Below are 9,971 nucleotides of genomic sequence, written 5' to 3'. Positions count from 1 at the left end.
GAACACTTCTTAAAATGTCTAGATGGGCTCGCTGGCCCCATGAACATAAAGGTTTGGTCCCAGCCTTTCTATTAGTTTTTAATAGAATTACACATGCAAGTATCTGCACTCTGGTGAGAATGCCCTCTAAATCACTGACATGAAAAGGAGCAGGTATCAAGCACGCCACACCTGCAGCTCACAACACCTTGCTCAACCACGCCCCCACGGGAGACAGCAGTGATGAGAATTAAGCCATAAATGAAAGTTTGACTAAGCCATATTAATCAGGGTTGGTAAATTTCATGCCAGCCACCGCTGCCATACATTGACCCGAATTAATAGAATTACGGCGTAAAGCGTGTTAAAGAATTATACAAGATAAGGTTAAACCTTAATTAAGCTGTAGAAAGCCATAATTACAGTAAAAATAAACTATGAAAGTGACTTTAACATATCCTGATCACACGATAGCTAAGACCCAAACTGGGATGAGATACCCCACTATGCTTAGCCCTAAACCCAAATAATCACAGCAACTAGACTATTCGCCAGAGTACTACTAGCAACGGCTTAAAACTCAAAGGACTTGGCGGTGCTTCACACCCCTCTAGAGGAACCTCTGCTCTGTAATGGATAAACCCCGATAAACCTCACCAGCCCTGGCTACTCCAGTCTATGTACTGCCATCTTCAGCAAACCCTAAAAAGGAGCTAACAGGGCTAACAAGGACTGTTATGCTGAATACTTGCATGCCAGTTTTTATGTGAACATATGATAACTCAATGATTTAGCTTTCTGAGGAGCTGCCAAACTGTTTCCCAAAATGGTCACAGCATTTCACAGTCCCGCCAGCAGTGTACGAGGGGTCCAGTGAGTCCGCCTCTTTTAAAACCTTTTCTCAAAAGCCTCTCCCACCCCACCCCCCATCCCAGAGACTTCTACAAACGTCTCATTGTCCAGAACTGGATCATGTGGCTACTCCTATCTTCAACTGAGTCTGGGAAAGTGGGCATTCTAGCCTTCAAACCTCAATTGTAGAGAAGGAAGGGAGGTTTCATCTCTGTTAAAGAAGTGATGCTGGTCATTTTTTTCTGATAGGAAACCCCTTCTTCAAAACCCCTGACAAAGAGGCATCCCACCTCTGCTGGAACATTGCGTTCAAGATGAGACTCCTATCTCCTAAGGAGCTCCCACTCCGCATTTGAATGGATCTTATTGTTAGTTCTTCCTGTGTACTGAATAACATATCTGATATTTTCCCTTCAGAAATAACAAAACAAAGGGAATACAGGAATGCAAATGAAATAGAGTCATTAATAATGTAAATGTGATGTTCCAGCTATTATTGCCTAGCTCACAGGAGGGTTTGGTAATTGTTTATATTCCTCCCTCCACCCCCAACCCCTCCTCCTGTCTTTCCCTTCTTTCCTCTGTAATGGCATGGCAAGAGGATACATTTTGTTGTTCTGTTAAATTATACATTTCTAGGACATCAGGGATGGTGTTGTCTAATAGACTTTGGTCCACACCTGCTACAACTTATGCGTATGTGAGCATTAATGACCTTTTTTTCTATAGAAGAGAAGGAAGACAACTGGTGACAGGAGAAACCACTCACAGACCCACCATTGGATTATAAGCATGCTGAGTGCTTAATGAGTTGCTGAATAATATAACATTTTAGTTCTTTGGCTGCCTCATGATTAAATGCTATAAATATTTATGATTTATTACTGATGCTTTGGCTAGGATAGGCTTTGGAAGGCTCATGGATCACAGTGATTCTAAAGGAAAATAAGAAAATAAAATTGTATAAAGCTGCTTATTTATAATGCTGCTCAAATGGGTTATGTAATTTTTCAGAAGCTGGTGGAGGTAAAGCTATTCAGCAGCAATGCCATTTAAATAGTCTCTTTTATTATTGGTAATGTATTTCTCATAGGAATATATTTATAATAAGTGGGAGTTATGGTTATCACTTTCTACGAAGAACCCACTCACCCCTGAAGGTCTCAGTTGGCTGCAAGATCAAAGAACTCAGCATTAAGTTTACTGCAAATCCTTTCTCGCTCTATGTGCCAACCAAGGACTAATACATGGGGGTCTTTCCCCTAAAGTCAGAAACCAGGTCTCTGAGAAGCAAGGCAAGCACATATCTGTACCATTGTCCCCAGCTACACCTAATCACCCACTTACAAAACTTTGTGCTCCCTGTTTCCCTGGTTCTGCTGGCTTAGAGGATTTGTACCCAAGAAATGAGCACTTGCACGAGGTACCTGGCAGTGCTGCGTGAGCACGGTGATGTGGACTCCAAGTTCAGATAACTGGGTTTGATTCCTAACTCCATCAAACTGCACAGCCCTCAGCAAGTTATTTAACCTCTCTGGGCTTCAGTTTCTTCATGGCGTTCCTGTGGATTGAGTGAATTAACACATGTGAAGCACTTGCCAAGAGCAAGTGCTCGAGTAAATATTAGGTATTGTTATTTCCATTAAAAGGAATCATAAGCAAATCTTTTGACTTACAGTGTGCCTTAGGACAGAGTAGACATCTCTAAACACGGTACTAGAGAGCTCATTGCTCAGACATGAGGAAAATTTAGCATATACAGAAAAAGAGAAGCATTAAAATTTTCTCCCTTGAAACTGATTCTGTACCTTAAGACCTATGTGGAGAAAAAAATTAATGAGTTTGGCCTTTTCACATATCTTATCTCACTGTATCTTTGTATCCACCCTTTGATATTGTCATTTGTTATGATTCTCTTCGTTTTACTATAAATATGAGGAAACCAAGAACTTGAGAGATGAAATGATTTGCCCAAGAGCACAAAACTACTAAGCGACGGAGCCAAGATTTGAACCCAGTTCTTTGGATCGATCAATCAATCTATACACAAAGTGATGACAAGAATATGTTTTAGTTTTGTTGTCGTAAAAAATGGAAAGGCAAGTTTGGGGGTAGGGGAGAGGAGGATGGAAAACAGCACCTTCGTGTAATTCTCAATGAAGGAAAGGATGGTTCTCCTTGAGAAAGGGTCAACATAGCCCTCCTGTAGTGCAGACATCCATCACACGATTGCAGAACAGATCTGGGTTTCCAAAATTGACTACTTTTAAATATAAAGCTCCGCTGATTTTGAATCACAAAGGCAGGGCACGCAAGCAAAATTATAGTTTCTTTTTAAGTGATAAGTATAGTCAGAGTCTAAGCAACCTTTACATTACAGACCGAAGTGTTTCACTATTGCATTTACTCACGCCATTTAAGTGGAGGATAAACATTTCACATTTTCTAATACGTTAATGCCAATGTAGAAAGCAAAAGGTTGCTGGAAATTAGTGACTGACAGCCCCGTGCTGTCAGCCAGCTAATGAAGTCTCTCCCTCATGCACAGCTGCCTCATGTACTAAGGCTCAGGTCAGGTATTCATGTCACTGAGGGGATGTCATCTGGTTCCTTATTTGAAAAAGGATTCTTAATACCTAATCACTCCCACATCCCCCTAGTTTGCTTCAGACAAAAAGGAATTAGATAGTCAAGTCACATACAGAGAAGAGAATATTTATATACAATACTCATGAGAGTAAAACCTTTTCAGGACTGAATGGAAGGTCACTCAGTCTCCCTGAAACATAAAGTCCTGACTGGAGGGAACAAAAAAGCTAGCAAAACCAACCTGGCTCACTGTGTCATGCTAAAGGGCCCCTGAGTGAAAGGCGTAACTATTCCCGTAGGTGAGGTCCATGGCGATGGATAGCATTTATTAAACATTTCCTACCTGCCACATATACTATTTATCTGGTTTACTAGATCTACTAAATACTATATCTGGTTTACTCCTGCAAACAGCACCATGAGGTGGAAAATATTATCTTCATACTAGAGATGTGGAAACTGAGGTTGGAGAAGATATGGAATTAACCCCAGGTCACACAGACGCTAAATGGCACAGCAGGGACTCAGACCCAGGGCTGTCTGTTATCTAAGCCCATGCTCTTTTCAACTTCCTACATCTTCTCCTTCTTTCTTTGGAATGTGACACCCTCCCCACATTTTATCATTGAGGACTGTAATAGTTATCTATTGCTATATAACATATTACCACGCACTTAGCGGCTTAAAGCAACACACACGTTACCTGTGAGTCAGGAATCTGGGCGTGACTTAGCTGGTCCTCCACTTTAAAGTCTCTCAAAGATTGCAATCAAGGTGTTATCCAGGGTTGGGGTCTCTTCTGGGGCTTGACTGGGGAGGGATCTTCTTCTGAGCTCACATCCTTGTTGGCAGCACTCAGGTCCTGGCAGGTTGTTGGACTGATGGGCTCAATTCCTGAGGGCCTCTGTCAACCAGAGGCTGCCCTTAGTTCTTTGCTATGTGGGCCTCTCCACGTGTCAGCTGACTTGATTGAAGCCATCGAGGGAGAGAGTCAATAGGGAGAGTTTGCTGGCGAGATGGAAGTTACGATGGTATGTAACATAATCATGATGGCGACGTTCCACCACCTTTGCCATATTCTATTGCTTAGAAGCAAGTCACAGACCCTGCTCACACTCCAGGGGAGGGGCTTACACAGGATGTGCATGATAGGAGGTGGGGGATGCCTCTTAGAGTCTATCAACTACAGGGAGTTATGTCAAGTGTTCTGTCTTTTCCTTTCTATTTCTACCAACTCCACCAACTTGTCATAAAGCTCCTTGTCCAGGATCAGAGAAAGGCTTGTAATTTTTAAAAAATATATTTAAATCCCAACTGGGATGTTTATCTCATGCTGGTTGTTAAAAATAGTATTATTTCTTAAGACTTGGGCCTTAATTCTTATTAGTTGCATTACCACCTTGTTTCTGGAAATAAACTCATTACTTACAGCACCCCAGGGAAGTGTGCATTTAGTGGGGTTAGCAGGGTCATGAAATAAATATATGGCCTTAGTTCTAAACCCTGTGTGTTAGTCCTAGTAGCCTTCCCGTCCAGACCCTCCTAGGTTAGCAGAGGTTATCTCTATGGGAAATGCAAGAAGAGAAGTCCTACAGAATCGCTCTAGCACAAGGCTTCTGGAGGCCTAAAGGTGAAGGCTTACAGTAAACAGAGAACATAATACTTTCAATGAGAAATCGGTTATAGAAGTTATAATTCATTGCTTTTTAGTGTCTCAAACCCCATTGTACCATTGGAACGTAGCCTGCTTGAATTATAGCAGCTTAAAAAAAAATCTTTTCATCACTATTACCACATGCATATGTCTGTGTGTATATATATGTATGCGTGACACTCAAAATTTAGCACTATGAATTCTCACTGCTGCTGCAAAACTGTGTTCCTTCTCAACTATCTTGACGTACACTGCATCCAAAAGAGGCTTTAGAAATCTTCCAGAGCTCAGTTACACTGGGGGGGATGCAAACCCACCCATTGCCCATCTCCCTGTAATTTCTTCAATAATTTCAGCATCGAGTGACATTGGTTTACCAAGCAAAAGCTAACAGATTTTTTTCTATATATAACTGGTTGACAGTGCTGTGGTGACAGTTTACATAATAGAACTCATGCTTAAATAATAAGGTAACAGCTTTGGACTGTGAATTTTTAAATGTTTTATTGAAGTGTAGACTGATTAACAGGCAAGATTCTTCTAATTATTTTAATTATAGTCTCTTAATGGCAAGAAGCTGTAGAAATAAAAACACATTAAAATTACATTTTTAATGAAGTGGCACCTGGAAGCCCCAACTTCTCCACAGCAAGTAGGGATAATCTATTGTTACCTAGAAACAATGCATGTGTACATAGAGGTTAAGATGTTCATTGGGGGAATAGGATTATTTATGACCCAATTTATCTGAATGCAAGTAGAATGAAGACAACGTGGGATAAAATGGACACTGGACTCAGTTAAGAGGCTGATTTTTAGCCCTGGGTCTGTTAAACTGCTTGCCTGTATGTCTATTTCACCTCTCTTGGCCTCAATTTTCACATGTAAAATGTGGAAGTTGAAATAAATGAGCTCTTCAATGTTCATAGCAGCACTATTTACAATAGCCAAGACATGGAAGCAACCTAAATGTCCATCGACAGAGGAATGGATAAAGAAGATGTGGTACATATATACAATGGAATACTACTCAGCCATAAAAAAATGAAATAATGCCATTTGCAGCAACATGGATGGACCTAGAGATTATCATACTAAGTGAAGTAAGTCAGACAGAGAAAGACAAATATCATATATTATCACTTATATGTGGAATCTAAAAAATGATACAAATGAACTTATTTACAAAACAGAAATAGACCCACAAACATAGAAAACAAACTTATGGTTACCAAAGTGAGAAGAGGGAGGGATAAATTAGGAGTTTGGGATTAACAGATACATACCACTACATGTAAATAGTTAAACAACAAGGACCTACTGTATAGCACAGGGAACTATATTCAACATCTTGTAATAACCTATAATGGAATGGAATCTGAAAAAGAATATATATATATGTATATGTATAACTGAATCACTTTGCTGTACACCTGAAACTAACACAATATTGTAAATCAACTATACTTCAATAAAAAAGAAATTAATGAGCTCTAAACCCTCATAAACTTTATAATACCATGATTTAATTACTCTATTATAGTGACAAACTTTTAGGGAAAATAGATTGATCATATCTGTCACTAAATATTAATTCACATGCACACATAATAATGTCAGCTTTTAGGATATAGACAAGGCTTTGCATGGAATTTATCGAAACCAAATGTTATTTGGACGTGTGTCCATGTACCCAACACTGCACTAAGTACCATGTACGTGTGAGTGGGTAAGATGGTGAGGTAGAGAAAGGAGAGTATTCATCCACCCACCTATTCATTCATTCATTCATTCACTTGCTTCTATCAGGCAAGGTCTCACCAATAAGGTAACATCTGAAAAGAAACAGAAAGAGAATGAGGGAATGAGCCATACAGATTATCTTGGGGAAAAGCATTTAAACAGAGAAAGAGCAAGCACAGAGGCTCTAAGGTAGGAGTGGCTTTGTTTTGTCCAAGGATTAGCAAGGAGGCCAGTACGGCTAAAGCAAAGTGAGCAAGGAAGAAAGCAATAAGAGATTAGGCATGGAGCTAGGAGGGAACCAGGACATGGAAGACATTTCAAACAAATGTATCCTGTTCAGCACTAGTTGTACACTTTTGTCTGTCTTCAAATCCAGAAAATCATCAGTCATGGTCTCTACAAATACATCTCATCAGCCCCGCTCTTGTTCTGTTTTTCAGGAATTCCTATTAGGTTGGAGCTGTTCCATCTATTTTCTGTTTTCTAGCTGACATTTCTTAGTTTTAATCTCTTACCATTCAATGCTGCCTTCTGGGTGGACTTCTCAATACTATTTTCCAATTCTTTAATTATTTGTTCAAATATGTCCAGTCTAGAGTTTAACCTATTCATTTTGATTTTAATTTCAATGATTGTGTTTTTCTATTCCCAGGATTTCCAGTTAGTTATTTTTTTTTATATTCACCTGTTCTTGTTTCATCTGACTATTTTGCTTCAGAATTTATTGTTCCTGTTTTTTATGAGTGCTATTCCTTCCTTTATCTCTTTGATGATCTTAAACATACCTGTTTCAGACATTTTCATATTAATCTCTTATTTTCATCTCATCTGGAGTAAATATGTCTCCTAGTTATATATATCTTTTGTCTAGCTTTTCTCCATGTGTTTTGGAATTTGAATTTGAAGGCTCATCATGGGCAGGATTTTTCTCTCTTTGTTTCCCCCAAGTCTGATAATTTTTTTTTTTGGGGGGGCTGTGCTGGGTCTTAGTTGTGGCATGTGGGATCTTTAGTTGAGGCATGCAAACTTTTAGTTGCTGCATGCATGCGGGATCCAGTTCCCCAACCAGGGATCAAACCCGTGCCCCCTGCATTGGGAGCATGGAGTCTTACCCACTGGACCACCAGGGAAGTCCCCGAGGTCTGATAATTTTATGGTTGCTTTATCCTGGCCCCCCCAGGTCTCAGTGTAGATCTCAGCCTTTTTTCCTTCCTCCCTCCTTTCCTTCTTTCTTCCCTCCATTGTTTCCCCCTTCTTTCTTCCCCCTCCCTTCCTTCTTTCCTTCCTGTTCAGAAGCTTCTGTCCCATTGAAATTTTTAAAAATCTAGTTACCAACCCAGTGAGCTGTTGGACCCATGTTCTGGCTTCAAGGTGAGATCCATTATTTCCAGCCTTTCAAGATACTCAGCTTCATATACTCCACTGCTCCAGGCAAAAGTCCATTGCATCTTTTTCAACTTCCTTTTACAGGTGGAGGGGTCCACAGAAGTACTGGTTTCATTCAGTGAAACTGGCTCTCTTCCCCACCTCTCATAGGACACGTCTGGTCCCTGTTACCACACAGATACTAACATTTCACATCCTGTGCCTGCCTTCACACCTAGCAGTCCATGGCTTCAGCCCTGCTTATGGTATTGTGGTTTTCTTTTGTCTTTAAAAAAGATTTGTTTTTCAAAACAAAAAGATTTGTTTTGTTTTTCAACATGGCCATTTGTGTGTAGGTTTCTTTTAAAATATTTTTATCTACATTGTCTTGTGTTTGGAGCCCAGGGACAGGGTGTGGATCTAAAAGTGTTAACTTGGATGCCATCTTCACTAGAAATCTCTTCAGGAGGAATGTGAGATACAAGATAGGACAGAAAGTATTCATAGGCCCTGAGTAGCCTGGGTGAAAGTATAATCCCAGACCTGACATCAGGAGTATGTAGGACGTGTGCATGGAAATGGGTGGAAACCAATCTGGCTAGAGAGAACAACGGCAGTTCAGACCTAGGGGATCCCAAAGTCAGGGTTAGATGCGCTTTGCTTGTGCTTCTGTAACACACTGTTCCTCCTCTCTTGTCACACTCGTCATTCCTTTGTAATTATCTGAAGGCAGAACCGTGTATATATTAATAACCACTGTGTCTTCTCCACTACAGCACCTATACATAGTAGGTACTCAAAAAATATGTGTGGAATAAATGAATAAATATTGGGCAGACAAATCATAGTGTGTAAAAAAACCTTGACCTGGGCTTCCCTGGTGGCGCAGTGGTTGAGAATCCTCCTGCCAATGCAGGGGACACAGGTTCGAGCCCTGGTCTGGGAAGATCCCACATGCCGCGGAGCAACTGGGCCCATGAGCCACAACTACTGAGCCTGCATGTCTGGAGCCTGTGCTCCGCAACAAGAGAGGCCGCAACAGTGAGAGGCCCGCGCACCGCGATGAAGAGTGGCCCCCGCTCGCCGCAACTAGAGAAAGCCCTCGCACAGAAACGAAGACCCAACACAGCCAAAAATAAATAAATAAATAAATAAATTTTAAAAAGAAAAGATGACTACTATAAAAAACAAAAAACAAAAAACCTTGACTGCATGTAACTTCACCAAACACAAAGCATTAGTCTTTTTCTCTTCAGCTGATCAAAACCCAGTTCCTACTCTCTTTTTTTCCAGCAGTGCCTCATAATCTGTCATCCATTCTCAAAACTGCAATAAAAATGCTTCACTTAAAAGTCTCCAACAGCCTCCCAGGCACCAAACACAACTATCTATTTTCAATTTTCTCCTCGTAAACCTCTCTGTGGCACACCCCTGACCTTGGCTTCGGCGCCAGGACACTATCCTGCCCTGCAGGATTTGTAACAGCTGCTGGGCTGGACAGCTGAAGACACAAATACCTGCTCATGAGCAAGCATTTGACCAAGAGCCTAAACGGGGAGTGACCTGCTGAAAGCTAGGTTTTAGAAAATCCAATCTGAATGTGAGAGGCAGGGCCGACTGAAAACGGCAAGATTGGAGGCAGGGAAAAGCCTGAGACCCTTGCACGTGACTTATCTTGCAGGTCTGTCTTGTATCTTTCTTCTCCATGAGGCATCTCCTGATCTACACGTCTGCTCCGTGCTCGACTGTGTGGCCTGGGATTTTAGCTCCTCCTCCTAGGCCGGCAACC

Source organism: Balaenoptera musculus, chromosome 1, assembly GCF_009873245.2.
Source record: "Balaenoptera musculus isolate JJ_BM4_2016_0621 chromosome 1, mBalMus1.pri.v3, whole genome shotgun sequence".
Taxonomy (NCBI): domain Eukaryota; kingdom Metazoa; phylum Chordata; class Mammalia; order Artiodactyla; family Balaenopteridae; genus Balaenoptera; species Balaenoptera musculus.
The sequence above is the reverse complement of the archived record's forward strand: the minus strand, read 5'-3'. Positions refer to the sequence as shown.